The following is a 24,483-nucleotide window of genomic DNA, read 5'->3' as shown; positions in this document are numbered from 1 at the left end:
CATGGAAAACCAACCTTTTGTTACTGAGCATGGATATTTCTTATAATTTGATGATTTTCACAGGCTCAAGGATGCTGTGACACTTTTCACTGGTTATAAGAATACTATACTTTTCAAAGCTGAGGCTAGAGACCTGATCAGAACTTAGTAACCATATTAAACATTTCTTTCCTGTGCTTTTGACCCTGTGTATAGTTACTATGTGGTTAGACTTAACAGCAGCTTCAAGCTGTATCAAATGATATTTTGCTTTCTGTAAAACTGCTGTAAAAAACAGCTGGTTTAATCTCTAAAAACACACAAAAAAATCTTTTTATCTCTTTCTTACCTTTAGATTTAATTTAGAACATCTTAGAATTCTTCTGTTATCACAGTCTGACTGTCCTGTTGTATTTCTGATTTAAGAAAGGACAGCATTAGAAGGAAAGCATGTTCTAAGTATAGCTTCTCTTTCCTCTTTAAGTCTCTGGTGGGCCTTTGCAGTGAAACCTAACCCTGTTCGTGCTTTGGTTTCATTTGCTTCCCTTTTCCAATCAGTGTCATCTTCCTGCTTGTATTTTTTTTTTTTTTTTCCTTCTAGAAGGCAGGGCCAAGGAAAGGAGACCCCCCCACACACACTTACTTTGTGGATAACAAAAGATAGGAAGCTTACAGAACACCATTCCTTGGATTGTTTTGATCCTTCCATTTCCAAAATTAAGTTGCTGTTAGTGCTGGAGATGCTGTCATTAGGATTCATTCCATAAAGAGCAAGATATAAAAAGTTCTCTCTGACGCGGACTCTCTCCTTTTCCCATCCCCTTGGCTGGAACATTAGCAGAGGATTCCAAGCTGATTGGAGGCATTAGGTTGTCGTCAGTTTGAATCCCAGTGGTGGAGAAAGAAATGTGGATTACAACCAGCTAATGGTGGAGAAAAGGAGACTCGGGGAAACATAAAAGCTGTTTGTTTTTCCTGGATGTTTCCTGAAGGCTAGCCTGTTTGGAAAGTCTCACCACTTGGGAGCTGCATGGTCCACGCTGGGGCTGAGAAGTTTCTTCTCAGATTCTTTCTCCTGCCTGAGAGCTTGCAGGAAGGGACACTCCTGGACTGAGTGACATTTGTCTGAGTAGCAGGTATGGATCCTAGTTAAGTCTCTCAATGGCCATTATCTCTGTACTGAGGTTTGAACTCTTTTCCCTCCAACAGCTCAGTTGAGGTAAGTTTTCAATGTTTGCTTTTTTATTTTTATTTCTTTTGCAGTGATGGGGATCAAACCCAGGGCCTTGTGTGTGCTACATGAGTGCTCTACCACTGAGCTTTACCCTCAGCACTATTTTAGTTTGTCTTCATAATAAATAGAAAATCTTAATTCTTTTTTTGATTTATGCCTTAGCAAATACATTACTTAATGAGTACTTCTTATACTTTAAAATGTGTCTGAATCACCTGGAGATTTATTTTAAAAAAAACAGGGTCTGGGGTTGTAGCTCAGTGGTAGATTTTTTGTCTAGTGTGCAAGGACTTAGGTCCAATCTCCAGCACTTCAAACAAACAAAACAGAAACAACAAAAATTCAGCCTGGGGTGGGGCTGAGAGTCCCACACCTTCCAGAAGACCTTGATTAAGTGGTCTGTGGTCCATGTTTGTTCTGATTTCTAGAAGGGGTTGAAGGATAGGCTGAATGCAGGTATTTGACTGAATACCTGATTTATGTTGAGCACTCCAGAAAAAAATCAGAAAACATTCCTGCCTTAGTTGTACCTGCCTGGATAGACTGTCTTGAAGTTTTGGAGTTTTAGTTCCTAGATGTAGTAAGCCAGGTCACTCTAAATGAGAGATGATAAGGAATTTTTCCTTAGATTTTATGGGCCACTTTAGGCAGAATCAGAAATCTCTTTGTAATTTTAGGATTATCTGTCTGTATCATGATTCAGCTGGTGTGGCTGGTGTTCACTTTGAACATTTTGGCTTCTATTAAAAATAATGCATGCTATAAAGAAAAATGAAATTATGGCATTTGCAGGCAAATGGATGGAACTAGAGACCATCATGTTAAGTATAATAAGTTAAATTCGGATGGTTTAAGGGTCTTACGTTTTCTCTCATATGCAGAAGTTAGAGAGAAAAAGGAAGACAAAGGTAAAAAGATTAAAAAAAAAAAATTTAAAAAAAAGGACTGGTGAGATAGCTCAGTTGGTAGAGTGCTTGCCTTGCAAGCACAAGGCCCTGGGTTCAATCCCCAGCACCTCAAAAAAAAAAAAAAAAAAAAAAAAGGTAAAAAGATCCAAAGGGAGTGGATCTCCTAAGAATTAAAGGGAGCTCAGTAGAGGAAAGTTGGGGAGGGAGGAGAGAAATACTGGGGGGTGAAATTATGTTGTTGGATTGTGTGCATGTGCCAACATGTAACAACAAATCCCATCAATAGGTACAACTATCATGTGACAATTTAAAAAATATTGCATGCCAGAAAAAACATTCCTGCCTTGGTTGTACCTGCCTGGATAGACTGTCTTGAAGTTTTGGAGTTTTAGTTCCTAGATGTAGTAAGCCAGGTCACTCTAAATGAGAGATAATAAGGAGTTTTTCCTTAGATTTTATGGGCCACTTTAGGCAGAATCAGAAATCTCTTTCCTCCTATTATTTGGAATTATAAGGCATATGAATCTATTATATTTATAAAAATCAATTTGAGTAAGGATGAAACTAATCTGTTTTGTCTGAGGCCCGAGAAACATTGTTTTTTTTAAACTGAGTGACTCCCTGTCCTGAACAATATGTACTTATCTGAAAGTTGCTGTAACTCAGACACAAGGCAAGAGGAAAAAAATGGACAGGTAAGATGTGAACCTGTTCTGTCTCTAGTTGAAGGGAGAATATAGAAATGGGAACAAAAAGGAAAAAGAAAGGAGAATGGTGGTCAGGAGTCCATGGGAGATGGAACCTCACAAATGGGTAAAAGAAACAGAACCTTTGCCTTAGCCTGAAATAGAACCTTGGCCATTCCTGCATGGGAGTCTTTCTAGAGCAGTAGCTTGTGTCTTCCTTACTGGAGAAATGTACTGGGAACAGTATATAAAGTCCAGTGAACTTGGTGAAGTCATTTGTCACTCAGTCCTGGAAGGACTAGGAAATGAAATCAGAGGTCAAAAGAGTGAATAGGCCTGGTGAGGCCCAATATTGAAGGTTTTGAGCCATTCTAAAAAGAATCTCAGCCTTTGAACTAAGCTTCTAATAACATTCCCCTCTATTATGGAGTATAACCACAGGAATTATTAAAAATTACTAAAATTACCAGAAAGCAGCCCAGTGGTAGAATTTGTGCTTAGCATACGTAAAACCCTGGGCTCCATCCCCAGCACCAAATAACAATAATAATAAAAATCTAATGAACTTCATAGCACAACCAAGCAGAACTTGACATGGCTTGCAAATAGTTCATTCAACAACCCATGGCTGGTAGGAAGTAAGCAGGTACCTAAATCTAGTGATCCTCGGTTTAAACTTTTTGAGAAATTGTAAAGCTACAGATGATTTGAGACCTATAATCAGGTTCCTGCCATCATCTGCCAACACTCTGGTCCCAGTCTTCCAGGTCAGGCCACTTCCTGTCCTTTCCAGCTCAGAGCAACTTCTTATTCCAGCTGTCTATCTACTCAACCTGCACTACAGGAAATAGAGTTCTCCTGAGTCGCTGTAAGATTGACCGTTCTGTTTCCTGGGTAGGAGAGAAAATGTGTTAGCTACGTTTCCATCACTGTGATCTGAGAAGATCAACTTAGAGGAGGAAAGATTTGTCTCACAGTTTCAGAGGTGTCAGTGTATGGTCACTCAGCTCTGTTGATTCTGGGCCTGTGATGAGGCAGAAAATCACTGCGGGAGCACGTGTTGGTCAGGAAGCAGTGACAGAGAGAAAGAAGCCAGGGTCCCTTTCCAGGGCACGCCCCCAGTGACCTACATCCTCCATGTAGGCCCCGCCTCCTAAAGTTTCCATCACCTTCCAAAGTGTCACCAGATGAGGACCACGCCTTCAGCATGAGAACCTTTCAGGGGCATTCCAAATCCAAACTGAAATAACGTATGTGTTCTTTTGAAAAGAGTTGAAACAGAAAATGAAGCTTGATCACCACACTATCCCACCTACCAAAGCACTATCACATTCTCCCCTTGAGTTTTCACAACCATCCTGGAGTTTGGGTCAAAGAGGTGTTATTTTAACCTTTGAATGAAGAAATGGAGGCGCCTCTGAAAAAATTTGCCGCAAGGCACACAGCTGGTCAGTGGGTGTGCTGGGATTTAATCTCAGGCCTATTTGCTCTAAGTATGAGTGTATAGCATATTTTTCTTCCTTCTGCATCTTTGCAAGATCTGTGATGATCTATATTGTTCTGGACTATATTGTTCTGTTTACAAACTGTGAGGTGCTGGGGAAGTTAACCCTTCTATGCCTCAGTTTTGTCATTTGTAAATTGAGAACAGTGAATACTACCTACTTCATAAAGTATTTGCAAGAAGAATTAAGCAATTTAACAGTTCTGGTCACAAAGCATCTCTATGTGAGCTTGCTGTTGTTATAACTAAGTCTTGCTCAAGTCATAATCGTACTTTAGAAACACCAATGAGAATTTACACGTGTCAAATGTTCTGTGGTGGAGGTATTAATCCACATTAATCATGTTCTTATTTGTGTAAGTAGGTGTTCTGGGATGTTAACTAGCACTCCCGATGAATGGGAGAAACAGAAAATGATGCTGAGAAGTTGGCAAGGGTCTGATCATGCAAGGAGCTTAAACTTGACACTGACAGTGATGAATAGTCATAGACATGGTAAGCTGGGGCGTGCAATCAGAATACATTTTAGAAATGTGGAGGCTAGTTTGGAAGAAGGTGAGGCTGGTGACAGAACCTGGGCTGTTGTAATAGTCCTAGACAGAAATAATAAAGACTTGAAGCGAGGCAGTAGGGCAAAGGATTAAGCAGGGATCTCATGGTTCCAGTGATGAAGGAGAATATATGATGACTCAGAAAGGAAATATGATACTGTATGAAAGATTTTATTCTTTGCAGTTCTGGGGATTGAACCACAGGGTGTACACATAAGCTTAGCAAGTGATCTAGATCTACCACTGAGTTACATTCCCATCTCAAAACTTCTTAGCTTCTCTTCTACATTGAAGACTCCTGAGACCTAAGACTGAGCCTGCTCCCTATGTAGTCCCAGTCCCCAGATCCTTGTAGGCTCTTTTTTTTTTTTCCCCCTTAGAAATAGGAACTTGGCTTTATTTATTTATTTATTTTATTCATTCATTCAATTTTTGGTACCAGGGATTGAGCCCAGTGGCACTTAACCACTGAGCTACATCCCAGCCCTTTTTTACTTTGAGACAAGGTCTCCCTAAGTTGCTTAGGGCCTTGCTAAGTTACTGAGGCTAGTCTTGAACTTGCGATCCACTGTACTCAGCTCCTTGCAGGTTCTTGATGGATATTTGGTGAGTGACAGGTACAGTTGAATAAATCAAGTCCTCCTGTGGTCTACCACAGTCTGTGTGACCTGGTCCCTGCCGCTCTCCAAACTCATCACCTTCCATTCTCTTCATTGTTCTTATCACGCTCCCCTTCCTTCAAGCCTTTGAAAATGCAAACTGTGACTTCTAATCCAGAGCTTGGCAAAATACTGTCTTTGGGCCAAATCTGTCCAGCCAAGTGTCTGTATGATTCGAGTCTTATTAGAGCAGAGCAAAGCCCATTTGTTCATGCACTGCCTACAGTGCGTTGGTGCTGCTGTAGCAGGCCAGAGTCACTGTGAGAGACCCTGTGAGTGAAGTTGGATTCTTACTTTACACCACATACAGAAATTGTCAAAGACACAAGTATATAAACTAACTGTAAAACTCTTAAAGTAAAACAAAAAGAAAAAGATTCATGATTTTCAAATCTGGCAATGAGTTCTTGGCTATGACACCAAAGCACAGGGAACAGGAAAAAAAGAAAAAAAAAAAAAAAAAAAAAAAAAAAACCTAGATAAATTGCACCATATCAAAATTAAAACATTTTATGCATGAAAAGATACTTTCAAGAGAGTTAAAACATAATCCACAGACTGGGAAAAAGTATTTGCAAATCAAATATTTGGTGAGTGGTTAATATCCAGAATATAGAAAGAACTACAGGTCAATAATTTAAAAAATCTGCTTAAAAATAGGAAAAGGACTTGAACAGACATTTCTTCAAATAAGATAAACAAATGGCAATAAGTGCACAAAAAAGATGCTCAACATCATTAGGCATCAGGGAAATGCAAATCAAAACCTCAATGAGATACCACTTCATACCCATTACAATGACCCTTATTTTAAGAATGGAAGAAAAAACACACAAATATAAAATAACAAGTGTTGGTTAGGATGTGGAGAAATTGGAACATTTGTGCATTGCTGGTGGAAATGTAAAATGGTGCAACTGCTGTGGAAAAACGCCATGGCAGTTTCTCAAAAACTCAAACACAGAATTACCATAAGATCCAGCAACTCCACCTTTTTTTTTCTTTTTTCTTTTTTTTTTTATTGTAAACAAATGGGATACATGTTGTTTCTCTGTTTGTACATGGAGTAAAGGCATACCATTTGTGTAATCATAAATTTACATAGAGTAATGTTGTTTGATTCATTCTGTTATTTTTCCCCTTCCCCCACCCCTCCCACCCCTCTTTTCCCTCTATACAGTCCTTCCTTCCTCCGTTCTTGCCCCCCTCCCTAACCCTAACTCTAACCCTAACACTAACCCCTCCCACCCCCCATTATGCGTCATCATCCACTTATCAGCGAGATCATTCGTCTTTTGTTTTTTTGAGTTTGGCTTATCTCACTTAGCATGATATTCTCCAATTTCATCCATTTGCCTGCAAATGCCATAATTTTATCATTCTTTATGGCTAAGAAATATTCCGTTGTATATATATATACCACAGTTTCTTTATCCATTCATCAGTTGAAGGGCATCTAGGTTGGTTCCACAATCTGGCTATTGTGAATTGAGCAGCTATGCACATTGATGTGGCTGTATCTCTGTAGTATGCTGATTTTAAGTCCTTTGGGTATAGACCAAGGAGTGGGATAGCTGGGTCAAATGGAGGGTCCATTCCAAGTTTTCTAAGGAATCTCCACACTGCTTTCCAGAGTGGCTGCACTAATTTGCAGTCCCACCAGCAATGTGTGAGTGTACCTTTCTCCCCACATCCTCGCCAACACCTGTTGTTTCTTGTATTCTTGATAATAGCCATTCTAATTGGGGTGAGATGGAATCTTAGGGTGCCTTTGGTTTGCATTTCTCTTATTACTAGAGATGTTGAACATTTTTTCATATGTTTGTTGATTGCTTGTAGATCTTCTTCTGTGAAGTGTCTATTCATTTCCTTAGCCCATTTGTCCACTGGATTATTTGAATTCTTGGAGTAGAGTTTTTTGAGTTCTTTATATATTCTGGAGATTAGTGCTCTATCTGAAGTATGATTGGCAAAGATATTCTCCCACTCTGTAGGCTCTTTCTTCACATTGCTGATAGTTTCCTTTGCTGAGAGAAAGCTTTTTCGTTTGAATCTATCCCAGTTATTGATTCTTGCTTTTATTTCTTGTGCTATGGGAGTCCTGTTGGGAAGTCTGGTCCTAAGCCGACATGTTGAAGATCTGGACCTACTTTTTCTTCTATAATCTGCAGGGTCTCTGGTCTGATTTCAAGGTCCTTAATCCATTTTGAGTTTAGTTTCGTGCACGGTGAGAGGTAGGGATTTAGTTTCATTCTGTCAGCAACTCCACTTTTGAGTATATATTTAAGAAAAAAAAAAAAGGAAACAGGACTTGGATGAATAGTTCTATACCCGTCTTCACAGGAGCAGCATTATTCACAATAACCAAAAGTAGAATCAAGCCGGTGTCTGTCAACAGACAAATGGATAAACAAAACATGGTACATACACAGAATGGAACAATAGTTAGCCTTGAAAAGAAAGGAGATTCTGACACATTAAAATACAGAGTTAGCCTTAAAAAGAAAGGAGATTCTGACACATTAAAATACAGATGAACCTTGAAGGTATTATGGTAAGTAAATAAGCCAATCACAAAATGGACGAATGCTGTATGTTCCTTTCCATTTGTATCTGGTCCCTGAAATAATCAGATTCACAGAGACAGAAAGCAGAATGGTTGCCACTGGAAAGAGGGAAGAATAAGAAATTATTGTTTAATGGGCATGGAGTTTCAGTTGGGAAAAAAATGAAAGAAATTCTGAAGCTGGATGGTGGTGATGGTTGCCCACCAATGTGAATATGTCTCTTAAAAAAGTATCAAAAAACAGTACACTTAGCTGCCTGTAATCCAAGTGGCTTGGAAATCTGAGGCAGTAGGATCGCAAGTTCAAAGCCAGCCTCAGCAAAAGCAAGGTGCTAAGAAACTCAGTGAGACCTGTCTCTAAATAAAATACAAATAGGGCTGGGGATGTGGCTCAGTGGTTGACTGCCCTGAGTTCAATCCCTGGTACCACCCCCCCAAAAAAACCCCAAATCCCACTTAATAATGGCTAGAATAATCATGTTTATATTACCAGTCTCTTGCCACAACAGAAATAACTGTATCCTCAGGCATTAGCAAGGCTAACTCCTACTCATTCACCAATTTTCTGCTTAAATATTATCCCTCAGGGAAGCCCTCCTATTACTCTATAATGCTTTTATTTATACTTCAATACATTTTTATCATGCCTTTTCCCTTAGAATATAAGTTCCCTGTGGATAAGATCTTTGTCAGATTCAAAGCTGCATCTGGGCTGATGCTGTAGCTCAGTGGTAGAATTGTCCAGCATGTGTCAGGCCCTGGGTTTGATCCCCAGCACTATAAAGAAAAAAAAAAAAAAATCTGTATCCTAACACTTAGTTCTTTAAAAAAAAAAAAAAAAAAAAAAAAAAATCATTCCTATTAGTTATCCAGGACAGAAGAAGAATGTATTTTGACTCATTATACATATATGGAGTATAACTTCCCAGTCTTCTGGTTGTCGCACTTAGTTCTTGAGAGCTTGTTTGGAGGTTCTAGCAGGGAAGTGCAGCTACTCCTATTTTTGATAGAGAAGAAAGTTCCCCCCTTATCCGGGAAGGTCATAGCTGGCAGTTTGGGGGAGGGGCGCGCCTGGAGCAGTGAGGGAGGAAAGGGACACCCACCTAGCCAGCCAAATAGGCCGAGAATCAACCCTGGGGTGACAAAGGTCGCAGCCAGATTGACCTCACATTCCTAAAACTAAGTTCTTGGCACATGGTAGATGTGCAATAAATAATTGCGGAATGAATCAAAACGATTTGCTGAGAAAGAAAGAAAGGGCGCCACCTGGAGGTTATTTTAGTAAATGCACATCCTGGGAGTTTTACTGTACAACCGTCAGAAATGAAAGTCAAACTGAAATTTCAATTTTAATAATATGAGCTGTACCAGAGAAGGGAGAGGGCATGAAAGAAAGTGTATCAAAGATATTCGTGCAAAACATTTCACCTCACCAACTTTCCACGTCAGCTCCCTTTTCAGGCTCCCAATTCCCAGGACTTCAGCAATCCGTTTCTTTCCTCTCCAGGCATCACCTGTTCATTCACCTAGGGTCTGGGACTGGTTTGGTGCTTTCATGCCAGAGTAGAGTGGTCAGGACAGAGACCGCCTGGCTCATAGTTCAGATCATTACCATCTGATCCTTTACATGGAAGTTTGCCAACCAGACTGTGATGTGGGCACACAGACTAGAGATATGCGTTTACTCTTCTCCAGTAACTTACAGACATTCATTCAAGTCCATCAGCAAATATTTATAAAGCCCTGCAGTGACTCAGGCACTGAGAATACAAGAGGGAACGAAACACCTGCTCTTATGAAGCTCACCTTCTAGATAATAAAAAAGAAGCAAATGAAAAGTATAGTATGTTAGAGGATGAGAAGGGTTACCAAGAAAAGCCTAGTAAGGTAAAGAGTATTCCAGAAGGCAAAGGGAAGTTTTGCAAATTTCAATAGAGAGGTCGGGATAGGCCTTGTGACATTTGAACACATATTCAAAGAAAGTCTAAAAGGGAACCAAGAGAATATCAGGGAGGAAGGCATTTCAGGTAGAGGGAAGAGAGGCAGGAGTGGGTCTAGTATACTAGAGAGACACCTAGGAGACTAGTGTGGACAGGAACCATTCCTCAGTGTGCTTCCCACACCTATTTGCTGCTGGTTTAAGGCATCTACCTCATCTTTAGGACAATGTCCCAATCTCGTAGGCCATCCCAGCCTGCACGGTAATAGAGCCTGTGGCAGGCTGGCGCACTCTTCTATGAGGTGAGCAGGTTCTTCATGATGGGGGTATGTAGTGAATTCTGAGACAGAGACCATTGTCAAATCTTTTTCTCCTTAAAAGATACCCATGGTAGACAATGTCATGTCAGATACCATGGCAATAGATAAGACATTTTGAAATTTCCCAATCATGGCATCAACAGAAGCCCTTCAGGCAGAGAATGCAATTTTTAAAATTCAGAATATGTAGCTATTTCTGGGAAGATAAAGAGCTGTTCCCTTTATGATTGGAAGAGTACACACAACCAAGTGCCACTAAGTGGTGGTGGCCACCTGGTCACCCTGGATAACTGTGCCATGTCATTGGCTTTATATTGGCTTTGGCTATTGGTGACTGTATACTCAGCAGTAGTTACACAGCCAGAATAGCTTTGGTGAGGTAAAGGCCATGCTCCTAGCTCACCCATGATATCCTTTTATGCTGCCTCAGCCAACCTGTACCTGAACCACTGAGCAAGCCCTGGGATGCCTGGAGAAAGAGCCTCGCTAACGTTCAGAGTAGATTCTCTTGGACGTCTGATTTTTGAGAACCTCTGCCATCATGGGTTTCCTCTACTGGGCATATATATGCCACACAAATACTCTCACCCGGGTCCACTCCAAAACACACACACACACAATTGTCACCAATTTCCAGGTAGAAAATATTTGCTAGGTCAGTGACTGCCTGCTAGGTACCAGGCTCTGTGTTGTCTCCACTAAAAGTACCACTCTTGACTAGCCTATGGGCTTGGCGTCATCACCTGATTGAGATTGTAGTAATCAAAGGCCATTCTTTGAAGTCCATATGACTTTTGTTCTAGCTAAACAGGTGAGTTAAACAGGAACGTTGGTGGAATTAGCATCACCGTGTCTCATAAATCTCTTTAGATATTAGTTGCTGAGATTCTCCTGGACATGTAGTACAGGTTGTTATTTCTTATCCAAAATATTTGGAACCAGAAGTGTTTCATATTTTGGAATATTTGCATATACATAGTGAGATATCTTGGGGATGGAACCCAAATCTAAACAAAAAATTCATTTGTATTTCATATATTGCATATATTCATAGCTTGAAAGTAGTTTTATGCAATATTTTTAGTGCACATATATTTTTTGTTTCCTTTTGATGTTTTGAAGGTTTTTAAAAAATTTTTTTTTACTTTTTAAAATGTTTACTTTTTATAGACTGCATTTTGACTCATTGTACACAAATGGGGTACAACTTTCCATTTCTATGGTTGTACACAATGTAGTTCCATACCATTCATGTAATCATACAGGTACATAGGGTAATACTGTCTGTCTCAGTCCACTATCTTTCCTTCCCCCACCACCTCCTGCCCCATTTTCCTCTACACCATCCACAGTTCCTCCATTCTTCTCTTGTTCCCCCCACTGTTGTGTATCATCATCCACTTATCAGAGAAAACATTTGGCCTTTGGTTTTTGGAGCTTGGCCTATTTCACTTAGCATGATTTTCTCCAACTCTATCCATTTACCAGCAAATGCCATACTTTTATTCTTCTTTATGACTGAGTAATATTCTATTGTGTATATATACCACAGTTTCTTTATCCATTCATCTGCAGAAGGTCATCTAGGTTTGTTCCACAGTCTAGCTATTGTGATCTAGCAGCTGCATCACTGTAGTATGCTGATGCACCTCTAATTTTATTGTGACCTACCACATGAGATCAGGAGTAGCATCTTCCACTTGGGGCAAAGTTTTAGATTTTGGAATATTTTCTGCTTCTTAGGTTAGGGAAGCACAACCTGTGCTCCTTTTGAGTTCTTGGAAGACAGGAGGCAGGAGTGGGAGAGCAGTCCCAAGGGAATCTATCTGATGCTTCCTATTATCCCAACTGTCACTTCACGTGGGGATTCACTGTTAGACTAACATAGGCCAAGACTTCATCTATCTGATTATCTCCATAAGTTACTACTCTAAATATTTTATGTTTTTGTGGGGTGGGGAGGGGCAGTGTAATTTCAGAGTCAACATCTAATAATCCTAAAAATATTGGCTATTTCTTTCCCCAAATGTGTAGTTAGCCTTGGGGGCAGTGCTATTCAAGGTGTGTCCCTGGACCAGAAAGATGTGTGTCACCTGGGACCACATTAAAAATGTAAATTCAAATCATATGAATTCATAGGCCTTAGTCTTGTCCTACCAAATCAGATTCTCTGAGTGTGGGGTTGGGGCCCTAAGAACCAGTGTGGTTTTTTGCATGTGGGAGTGGATACTGGGGATTGAACTTGGCCTCAGGTATGCTAAGCACACACTCTACCACTGAGCTACACCCCCTCAATGGTTCTCAACCAGGAACAGTTTTGCTCCTGATTGTCAAACAAAATGAAGGATGGCCAATTGAATTTGAAATTCAGATAAACAAACAATATATTTTTTAGTGTCACTGTGTCCTGGGCAATAATTTTAATCTAAAATGGAATATTTGGCAATGTTTTGGCAAACATCTTGTTTTTCACCACTAGGGGGCAGGATACTGCCAGCCTCCAGTGGGTAGAGTCCAGCCACAGCTGACCACACCATATGCACAGGACAGCCCCTCACACCAGTAGTGCCAAGGTTGAGAAACACTGGCTTGGATTCACACCGATGGCCACTTTGTAAGATCTTTTCTCAAAAATACCCAGATTTGTGCCTCAGGAGGTTCTCAGGCTCTGGACTGTCGTGGGTCAGGTTATTAGGTATAAAGCACACTTAGCACCTTGAGTTAGATTTCCATCTGGCAGAACTGTATGTTTTTCTACCTATTACATGTCACAAAGTCTCTCAGCAGGCAATCAACTTATGATTTCGAGGGATGCCATAAACAATTAGTTCTGGCCACAGAACACAGCAAGTCAAAGCAGGTGGATTTCCTCATCTCTGACTTATTGCACAACAGCGAAATGCCCCTGAGCATGCTGTGATTCCCACTGAGATAATGACACACATCTCCACTGCAGATGCACCCACTCTGCCCTCAGACCTAGGGAGCTCTTCAAGGATTCTGGTGCCCAGCCCACCAAGGCACTTCCCAGTGTCCTGGTGAAAGGACCTTCCCAGAAGGGTCAAGTTAGTAAATGGCTGGTGAGGTGGAAGATAATGGACGCTGTCCCATTCCCTGAACTTTGCAATTCTTCGTCTGCATTATGTTAGTGTTATGTCTAACATAATAAACTCAGAATCTGTACCTTAGCTCCTCCCATGCCTCTGCTGATGGAAGTTGGCGAAGTCAAGCCCTTCTCTTAGGGACAGGCTCTCTCTCCTGGAGAAGGCCTGAGCGACTCGCCTGGGGTGTTGTCCTGTTTATCTATTACTGTCTGATGAATTCTCTAAAACCAAGAGGCTTCAAGCAGCTACGTATATTATGTCTCATCATTCTCACTGGAGTAGGTTTGAGAGTAAGGAAGAGATTGGATAAGTGGAGCTTGGAGAATTTTTTATTTTTTTGAGGAATTTTGTTGTAAAAGAGAACACATCAACAGAGCAGTAGTTGGAGGGTATGTGGGATTGAAAGAAAGAAAAGAGAAATGTTGAAAATGAAAAAAGTAATAGCATGTATATGTTGCAGCAAATGATCCAGGAATATATAATATAAAAGAGAGAGGGGAAACAGCCGTCAGTGAGTAAAGAAAGAGACTGAGATTTAAAGAACAGTAGAGAGATTGCTTAGGATTTAGACAGGAACACAGACAGTTCCTCTAAGAGAGAAGGCAGAGTATGCTACTAGGTGGGCAGTTGGGGTGACAGGGATCTGGAAGGTCCCTTTTGCTGGCTTCAGTTTTCTCAATAAAGCAAGAAGTAAGGTTATCAGCTGGGAGCAAATATGCGTGGAAGAGAAGAAAATGTGGCAATGTGGAAATAGGAAAGTAGAAGAATGAGTGGGTTGAAGGATTGCAGTATGGGTTGCTAGGCACCCTGGAGGCATCTTGATTCTTGATTCATTCTTGATTATGAACTTAAAATCAGATGAATCTTCCTTCCTCTGTATTTATTCACCCACATTTAGCTGCAGAGCTGTAGATAAAGGATGGGGGGAGACCCTGATCTAACTCGTTTGTGGTTTTGCCAAGGTAGTGACAAATTAAAGAGGAGCAAAAGGGTTGACAGTGTTTGCAAGGGGATGATTAGAATGCATGATCCTGGAATTTAGCAGGCATGGAAACCAAAGAAGCCAGCAGTGGGTGGGGCAGAGTGAAACTTTGGTATAATTAATGGACTGTTGGTCCTCGTGGGGGTCAAGGTTTGCTGGAGTTGGGTGACAGTGGGATCCAGGTGAAAAGTTGGAATATGGTGTTCAAAGAGTGAGATGTGTAATCTAGGATTGGCAATGACAGTCTCTGGCAGGACCTGGGAGTGCATAGCTCAGGCAAAGAACAAGATAATTGGCAGAGAGATGTCCAAGAAAAATCAGAGGCCAGCATGCTTGGAAGAGCTTCTGGGTGTACACTGAATCACCAAAAAGGAAGGCAGAAATAGAGTACCAGGAGCTAAAATTACTGATAAACAGGGAAGGGGGTCCTGGAGTCTGGAGGTAGCAGTGACCACGAGGTGATTGGTGATGAAGTTTAATAACATGGTAATGTGAAATTCAAAGCTGAGATCTTTGTGGAGTTAGTACTTTGGGATGTGCACATTTTGTGGTGGTCTCTTTTCTCAGAATAAGAAATATCAGAAAGTGAAATGTCACAAGGTAGAGTGCCAATTTCCGCAAAGACTTTTAATGCTTTAGCCACAGGAGGGCGCCAGAGTCCAGCAAAGGATTATCGTGTGTTTTTTGGGTTTTTTTCTTTTTGTTGCTGTTGTTGTTCTTTAATCTAAAACTGGACAACCATGGAAGGGGGCACTGTTAAATCATTAATCACTTGGGGGTGTATGTGAGTGGGGCAGTATTTGTACATTGGCACTTCTCCACGCAAATTGGGACATATGCTCACACCCTGCCCTGCACAATATGAGCATGGGCAGTTTAACGGTGAGCTGGCTCTACATCAAAAATTTTAATTTCTATTATATTTTTGCTATGCAAACAGGTATGAAGGAAAAATGACCAATCTTGCTTTCATCTTTTTTTTTTTTATTGTAAACAAATGGGATACATGTTGTTTCTCCGTTTGTACATGGAGTAAAGGCATACCATTTGTGTAATCATAAATTTACATAGAACAAGGTTGTTTGATTCATTCTGTTATTTTTTACCTTCCCCCCACCCCCTCCCACCCCTCTTTTCCCTCTATACAGTACTTCCTTCCTCCATACTTGCCCCCCTCCCTAACCCTAACTCTAACCCTAACACTAACACTTCCCTCCCCCCCAATATGTGTCATCCTCCACTTATTAGCGATATCATTCATCCTTTGGCTTTTGGAGATTGGCTTATCTCACTTAGCATGATATTCTCCAATTTCATCCATTTGCCTGCAAATGCCATAATTTTATCATTCTTTATGGCTGACTAATATTCCATTGTATATATATACCACAGTTTCTTGATCCACTCATCAATTGAAGGGCATCTAGGTTGGTTCCGCAGTCTGGCTATTGTGAATTGAGCAGCTATGAACATTGATGTGGCTGTATCTCTGTAGTATGCTGATTTTAAGTCCTTTGGGTATAGGCCAAGGAGTGGGATAGCTGGGTCAAATGGAGGGTCCATTCCAAGTTTTCTAAGGAATCTCCACACTGCTTTCCAGAGTGACTACACTAATTTGCAGCCCCACCAGCAATGTATGAGTGTACCTTTCTCCCCACATCCTCGCCAACACCTGTTGTTGCTCGTATTCTTGATAATTACCATTCTAATTAGGGTGAGATGGAATCTTAGGGTGGTTTTGATTTGCATTTCTCTTATTACGAGAGATGTTGAACATTTTTTCATATGTCTGTTGATTGCTTGTAGATCTTCTTCTGTGAAGTGTCTATTCATTTCTTTAGCCCATTTGTCGACTGGATTATTTGAATTCTTGGAGTAGAGTTTTTTGAGTTCTTTATATATTCTGGAGATTAGTGCTCTATCTGAAGTATGATTGGCAAAGATATTCTCCCACTCTGTAGGCTCTTTCTTCACATTGCTGATAGTTTCCTTTGCTGAGAGAAAGCTTTTTAGTTTGAATCTATCCCAGTTATTGATTCTTGCTTTTATTTCTTGTGCTATGGGAGTCATGTTAAGGAAGTCTGGTCCTAAGCCGACATGTTGAAGATCTGGACCTACTTTTTCTTCTATAATCTGCAGGGTCTCTGGTCTGATTCCGAGGTTCTTAATCCATTTTGAGTTTAGTTTCCTGCATGGTGAGAGATATGGGTTTAGTTTCATTCTGTTGCATATGGATTTCCAATTCTCCCAGCACCATTTGTTGAAGAGGCTATCTTTTCTCCATTGCATATTTTTGGCACCTTTGTCTAGTATGAGAAAATTGTATTGATTTGGGTTTGTGTCCATGTCCTCTATTCTGTACCATTGATCTACCTTTCTATTTTGGTACCAATACCATGCCGTTTTTGTTACTATTGCTTTGTAGTAGAGTTGAAGATCTGGTATTGCAATACCCCCTGTTTCACTCTTCCTGCTAAGGATTGCTTTAGCTATTCTGGGTTTCTTATTCTTCCAGATGAATTTCATAATTGCTTGCTCTATTTCTGTAAGGTACGTCATTGGGATTTTAATTGGAATTGCATTGAATTTGTATAGCACTTTAGGTAGTATGGCCATTTTGACAATATTCATTCTTCCTATCCAAGAATATGGAAGATCCTTCCATCTTCTAAAGTATTCTTTAATTTCTTTCTTTAGTGTTCTGTAGTTCTCATTGTAGAGGTCTTTCACCTCTTTTGTGAGACTGATTCCCAAGTATTTTATTTTTTTCAAGGCTATTGTGAATGGGGTAGTTTTCCTAATTTCTCTTTCTGAAGATTCATCACTTATGTATAAAAATGCATTGGATTTATGAGCATTGATCTTGTAACCTGCTACTTTACTGAATTCACTTATGAGTTCTAAGAGTTTTCTGGTGAAATTTCCAGGTTCTTCTAAATATATAATCATGTCATCAGCGAACAGGGATAGTTTGAGTTCTTCTTTTCCAATTTGTATCCCTTTAATTTCTTTGGTTTGTCTAATTGCTCTCTCTGGCCAGAGTCTCAAGAACGATGTTGAATAGAAGTGGTGAAAGAGGGCATCCCTGCCTTGTTCCAGTTTTTAGGGGGAATGCTTTCAGTTTTTCACCATTTAGAATGATATTAGCCACGGGCTTAGCATAAATGGCCTTTACAATGTTAAGGAATGTTCCCACTATCCCTATTTTTTCTAGTGTTTTGAGAATGAAGGGGTGCTGTATTTTATCAAATGCTTTTTCTGCATCTATTGAAATAATCATGTGATTCTTGACTTTAAGTCTATTGATATGGTGAATGACATTTATTGATTTCCTGATGTTGAACCAACCTTGCATCCTTGGGATGAAATCCACTTGATCATGGTGCACTATCTTTTTAATATGTTTTTGTATGCGATTTGCTAAAATTTTGTTGAGAATTTTTGCGTCAATGTTCATTAAGGATATTGGTCTGAAATTTTCTTTCCTTGATGAGTCTCTGTCTGGTTTAGGTATCAGTGTGATATTGGCTTCATAGAATGAGTTTGGGAGGGTTCCCTCCTCTTCTGTTTTATGGAATACTTTGAGAAGTATTGGAATGAGCTCTTCTTTAAAGGTTTTGTAGAACTCGGCTGAGAACCCATCTGGTCCCGGACTTTTCTTTGTTGGTAGGCTTTTGATGACTTCTTCTATTTCAGTACTTGAAATTGGTCTATTTAAATTGTTTATGTCCTCCTCTTTCAGTTTAGGCAATTCATATGTCTCTAGAAACCTGTTGATGTCTTCGAGGTTTTCTGTTTTGTTGGAGTATAGATTTTCAAAATAGCTTCTAATTATGTTTTGTATTTCACTCGTGTCTGTTGTGATATTTCCTTGTTCATTCCAAATTTTAGTGATTTGGGTTTTCTCTCGTCTTCTCTTTGTTAGTGTGGCTAAAGGTTTATCAGTTTTGTTTATTTTTTTGAAGAACCAACTATTTATTTTGTCAATTTTTTGTATTGTTTCTTTTGTTTCAATTTCATTGATTTCAGCTCTGAGTTTAACTATTTCCTGTCTTCTACTACTTTTGGTGCTGTTCTGTTCTTCTTTTTCTAGGGCTTTGAGCTGTAGTGTTAGGTTGTTTATTTGTTGAGTTTTACTTCTTTTATTAAATGCGCTCCATAAAATAAATTTCCCTCTAAGTACTGCTTTCATAGTGTCCCAGAGATTTTGATATGATGTTTCTTTGTTCTCATTTACCTCTAAGAATTTTTTAATTTCCTTCCTAATATCTTCTGTTATCCATTCATCATATAATAGCATATTGTTTAATCTCCAGATGTTGGAATAGTTTCTGTGTTTTACTCTTTCATTTATTTCTAACTTCAATCCATTATGATCTGATAGAATACATGGTAGTGTCTCTATCTTCTTGTATTTGCTAACATTAGCTTTGTGGCATAATATATGGTCTATTTTAGAGAAGGATCCATGTGCTGCTGAGAAGAAAGTGTATTCGCTCTTGGTTGGATGGTACATTCTATAAATGTCTGTTAAGTCTAAATTATTGATTGTGTTATTGAGATCTATGGTTTCTTTGTTCAATTTTTGTCTGGAAGATCTGTCCAGTAGTGAGAGAGGCGTGTTAAAATCACCTAGTATTATTGTGTTATGGTCTTATTTGGTTTCTGAAATTGAGAAGGATTTGTTTGACATACATGGATGAGCCACTGTTTGGGGCATAGATGTTTATGATTGTTATATCTTGCTGATTTATGCTTCCCTTAAGCAGTATGAAATGACCTTCTTTATCCCTTCTGACTAACTTTGGCTTGAAGTCCACATTATTGGAAATGAGGATGGATACTCCAGCTTTTTTGCTGAGTCCATGTTTATGGTATGTTTTTCCCCATCCTTTCACCTTTAGTCTATGGGTATCTTTTTCTATGAGGTGAGTCTCTTGCAGGCAACATATTGTTGGATCTTTCTTTTTAATCCAATCTGCCAGTCTATGTCTTTTGATTGATGAATTCAGGCCATTAACATTCAGGGTTATTATAGAGATATGATTTGGTTTCCTGGTCATTTGGTTCATTTTTAAAATTTTATTTATTTATTTGTTTGACACAACTTGTTTCCTCCTTTACTTGACAATTCCTTTAGGATAATTCTTCCCTTTGCTGATTTGCTTCTTTGTTTTTCATCTCTTCCTCATGGAATATTTTGCTGAGAATGTTCTGTAATATTGGCTTTCTTTTTGTAAATTCTTTTAGCTTTTGTTTATCATGGAAGGATTTAATTTCATCGTCAAATTTGAAGGTAAGTTTTGCTGGGTATAAGATTCTTGGTTGGCATCCATTTTCTTTCAGGGCTTGAAAAATGTTGTTCCAGGCCCTTCTAGCTTTTAGGGTCTGGATTGAAAAATCTGCTGATATCCGTATTGGTTTTCCCCTGAATGTAATTTGGTTCTTTTCTCTCACAGCCTTTAAAATTCTGTCTTTATTTTGTATGTTAGGCATTTTCATTATAATGTGCCTTGGTGTGGGTCTGTTGTAATTTTGTGTATTTGGAGTCCTATAAGCCTCTTGAACTTGATTTTCCATTTCATTCTTCAGATTTGGGAAATTTTCTGATATTATTTCATTGAAGAGATTGTTCATTCCTTTGGCTTGTTTCTCTAGGCCTTCCTCAATCCCAATAATTCTTAAATTTGGCCTTTTCATGATATCCCATAGTTCTTGTAAATTCTGTTCATGTTTTCTTACCATCTTCTCTGTTTGTTCAACTTTGTTTTCAAGGTTAAATATTTTGTCTTCAATGTCTGAGGTTCTGTCTTCCAGGTGTTCTATCCTATTGGATATGCTTTCTCTGGAGTTCTTAATTTGGTTTATTGTTTCCTTCATGTCAAGGATTCTGTTTGGTTTTTTTTCAATATCTCTAACTCTTTATTGAAATGATCTTTTGCTTCCTGTATTTGCTCTTTTAATTGTCGATTGGTGCAATCATTCAATGCCTGCATTTGGTCTTTCATCTCATCATTCAGTGCGTGCATTTGCTCTTTCATCTCATCGTTTGCTTCTCTGATCATTTTAATTATGTACATTCTGAACTCCTTTTCTGTCATTTCTTCTGCCATGCTGTCATTGGGTTTTATTGATGTGACATCTAGATTTGTTTGCAGCATTTTCTTTCCTTGTTTTCTCATATTGTTCAGGTATCAGTGGACCGCTGAGATATTGCAGATTTCCTCTATTGACTTACAATGTCCCTGAAGATTTCTATATATATCCCCCCTTAGCCTTCAGTAGGCTGAAGTCTTGGAGGAATTTGATAATGCGGTGCTCCACAAGGAAGCTGCCTCTCTAGGAGTGGTGGCCTTCAGGTGGGGTATATTCCCTGCTAGTGGGCAGAGGTGCCTCCACTTGTTGACCAATGGTCATCCAAAGGGGACCTAGGCTGCGGGCTGAGGCAAGGCCTGTTTGGGCCTGAGTCTCTGGTTTTACCGTCCTTGTGGGGAAACCTCACCCGGCAGGGAAGACTCACCCAGTGGGTAGGTCTCGCTGGTCAGTTCCCTCCTAGAGGTTCCCCTCAATTTACAGCTACCGCCTGGGCTGGGCTGCCTTCCTCTGCAAAGTTCCCAGGGGCCAGCCCTTCCTCCTGGGCCTGGGAGCCTCACCCTTCGCAGATGAATCTCCTTAGGCTGCCCCTCCTCAGAGAATCTGCCCGCAGGCCTGGAACCTTCGCTCCGCCCCTAAGCCTGTCTCTATGTGGCTCTTCCACCAAGAAGCCTCCTAGATCCTGGGACCCTGCTCTGCACCTAATCGCCTGGCTATGCGGCCCCTTCTCTGAGCAGCCACCTGGGGCCCCGTACAATGGCTCTGAGTCCCAGAGACCCACCACACGCCTCTTCCTCCAGACAGCCGCCCAGTATTCCGGTGCGGTCACTAGGAGTCCAAGCAACTCACTGCATGCCTCCACCTCCCACCAACCACCCGTAGCCCTGGGCAATCAATCACTCCGAGTCAAAATGACCCTCCCTGTTCCTCCTCCTCCTCCAGGTAACCCCCCGGGTGTTCAGGAGCAGTCACTCTGAGTGGCTCTGAATCCACGTGACCCGCTGCACGCGTCCTCTTGGCAGCCGCCCGGAGCTCTGGTGCGGCCACTGGAGACCAAGCAACCCACCGCGCTTCCCCTCCAGGCAGCCCCCCTGTGTTCAGGAGCTGTCACTTTAAGTCCAAACAACTCACCCCTCGCCTTCTCCTCTGAGCAGCCGCCTGGAGCGCTAATGCAGTCACTGCGAGTCCAAACGCCCTGCCGCGCTCCTCCTCCTCCTCCTCCTACTCCTCCTCCTACCTTGCTTTCATCGTGAAGACAACATCAAGAGAGACTTTGCTCTCTATGCCATCTCCCTAACTATATTTATTGCCACCCCATTTTTCTCTTTGGTGCAATCCTAGTTTGACTTTCTCTTCAAGAGAATTGTTCTACGCCCTGAAGTCTCTTGGTCATTCCAAAGTAGTGTAAAACGTTCCCTAAGTTCCCATAGTTCTATTTATGCGTACATTCATCTCCTATACTAGATGGCAGTTATTTCTGTACTTGTTTTATTTTTTCTTTCAGACATGATTTATCTGTTGAGGACAGGACAGCATGCATGTTGGAAATGGTTTTTCTTGAGTCTTTTAGTTAGCACATTCTCTCCTAATTATCCAAACTATTCTCACTTCTTAACAATGACAAATAAAATCAACTTTTTAAAAAATGCTATTCCTCTAAAAAATGTAGGTTAAGTGTGTATGTGTGCATAAGTGTCAGCCTACTCTTAACCCCCTGGGTCGGGGTGGGGGGGTTAACCATTCTTTTTTCTCTGGAGCAATATCCTCCATCTTCACCAAATGGGAATTAGTATAAAAAGTAGCTCATGTAAATAAAGGGAAGGTAGAGCTGTTGGGAAGAGCATTGCAAACTAAACTAGAAAGGGCTTTATACTCCCTTTAATTAACATAAAAATATTAGATTACTGACACCTTTTTGCCTAACCATATCTAATTCAATAAAAAGACATGTAATTATCTAATGATATGTGAATTAGCATTTGAAACCATCAAATAACTCTTGCGAAATGACACTCCTGCACAGGATACTTAGGTTTTGCAATATGACATACCTTTAAGATGTAAATAAAAGGAATCTACCCTAAAGTACAAACACACAAAACTCATTCAGTTCTCTTAAAACTGACAAAAGATAATTGACACATTGGAAAAAATGGTGAACACCAAGAGAGGTTTCTATTTATTTGTTTTGTCTTTAGGTTATCTTTGAACAAGAGAAATTAGTATATTGCTAAATACCATATTCTTTTTTTTTTAATTGTAAACAAATGGGATACATGTTGTTTCTCTGTTTCTACATGGAGTAAAGGCATACCATTTGTGTAATCATAAATTTACATAGGGTAATGTTGTTTGATTCATTCTGTTATTTTTCCCTTCCCCCCACCCCTCCCACCCCTCTCACCCCTCTCCATATTCTCTTGAATCTAAAATTCTTCACTATTTTGTTACCACCATCAACAGCATAGTCCTTGCTAATTAAACTTTTCAAAAAGTTTTCTTCTGAACACTTAGAATTTTTATTTTATACTTCTAGAAAGAGTTATAAACTCAGATTAGAGATTTTTAAAAGTCATATGTGCATACCTAAAAGAATAATAAACATAAATTTTACTGGATACATTACTCCTAAAAGTTCTTACCTTCAGAGACTAACTCCACTGAATCACTTTTGACTACATCATGATGCTTTTGGTTTTTACACAGTATTGGCTGCTTCTGTACCTTTAAGAGCCTTGGCGATATGGCCTCAGCTGTTGCTTATTTCCTTTTTTTTTTTTTTTTTTTTTTAATGGAGACTGAACTCAGGGCAGGCTTTCCCACTGAGCTACATCCCCAGCCCTTTTTATTTTTTATTTTGAAACGGGGTCTCACTATGCTGTCCTAGCTGGCCTCCTGTCTTAGCCTCCCAAGTTGCTGGAATGACACGTGTGTTACCAGCACCCAGCTGGCTACTTTTAAAATAATCTATGATGGCACTAAGCCATTGTTGCTGTTCTGTTTACCTGGCTTTGCAGCTCTGTAGAGTTGGCCTACACTAAATACCAATAAACAGTGCTAAATACAGTTATGTGCTGCATAACATTGTTTTGATCAACAACAGGCTGCATATACAACCATAGTCCCATAAAATTATATTCTTAGAGACGTGGTAGGTGTCTTACTTTATGTACTCTATGATGTTTGAACAATGATGAAATCACCTAATGTTTCATTTCTCAGAATGTTGTGCCACATGACATGCATTATCTCCTTACAAAAGCTGTTTGATTTTTAGAGGTGAAGAGTGGTCCACTATGGCCTCAGTGATTTTCATCCAAGCTAGTAACACCCCATTCTCCAAGTTTTTATGCTGATCCTTTTGATATTCAGGTCTGTATACGCAATGACAACAACTAGGTCATGATTGCCATCTGGCTACCTGGCCAAGTAATTGTAGGATGCCTTTGATTGGAAAGCTCATCCTGATTTTAGTAATGTTAAAATTGGGGGGAAATGTGCATTCTAGGATCAATTAAATATACTAGACTATTTTTGTTAAGACACAGGACTAGTCTCTTGCTTCCATCTGCCCCAGGAAGCATGAAAACTTCCAAACTATGCTAAAGTGGAAATAAGTGCTGGGAGCCATCTATGAACCCTGTGTGGGAACTGAGCGATGTTGGAGCCATAGGCAGGGAAGTGACTGTCTTGGGAATGTCCAGGTGGGAAACCCCTGGTGTGAGAATGCCCATTCAGGCCGGTACCCTGACCTGCTCACGCTCAAATTTAAGCACAGCCTCCTGGAGATGGGTGTAGTTTGCCAATCAACCTGTTTCCCGCAAGACCCCTGCCACACGGGAAAACAGGCTCTGAAACAAAGCTCCTCCCATTGAAACCTTATCCCTGCCTTTGATGTACTCCCCCTTAAATAAAGAATTTGGGCCTTTTTCAGTTGTTCAGTTCCAGTTCCAATCTG

The 24,483-nt window shown here is 40.1% G+C and overlaps 1 protein-coding gene and 1 long non-coding RNA gene across 3 annotated transcripts in view; one reads left to right on the top strand and one right to left on the bottom strand.

Annotated features, from left to right (window-relative positions):
• The first annotated feature begins 660 nt into the window (after positions 1–660).
• Positions 661–24,483, top strand: part of LOC306669343 (broad substrate specificity ATP-binding cassette transporter ABCG2-like) — a 166,154-nt gene continuing 142,331 nt past the window's right edge. Inside the window, exon 1 of one of the 2 annotated variants that reach the window (XM_079153275.1) lies at positions 661–1,115. The gene's annotated coding sequence lies outside the window, so the exon portion shown is untranslated. Of the gene's footprint in view, positions 1,199–24,483 lie in introns of both variants that reach the window. The other variant, XM_079153276.1, reaches the window with a different exon arrangement.
• On the bottom strand, positions 7,651–22,768 carry LOC306669401. Its single transcript, XR_013766100.1, has 4 exons — positions 21,763–22,768; positions 10,239–15,394; positions 8,017–10,200; positions 7,651–7,971 (listed from the first exon to the last, which is right to left on the bottom strand). It is a non-coding gene; the product is annotated as an uncharacterized lncRNA (long non-coding RNA).

The sequence above is a fragment of the Sciurus vulgaris genome, assembly GCF_902686455.1.
Source record: "Sciurus vulgaris genome assembly, chromosome: 9".
Taxonomy (NCBI): domain Eukaryota; kingdom Metazoa; phylum Chordata; class Mammalia; order Rodentia; family Sciuridae; genus Sciurus; species Sciurus vulgaris.
Note: the sequence above shows the minus strand (reverse complement) of the source record. Positions and strands in the feature narration are given on the sequence as shown.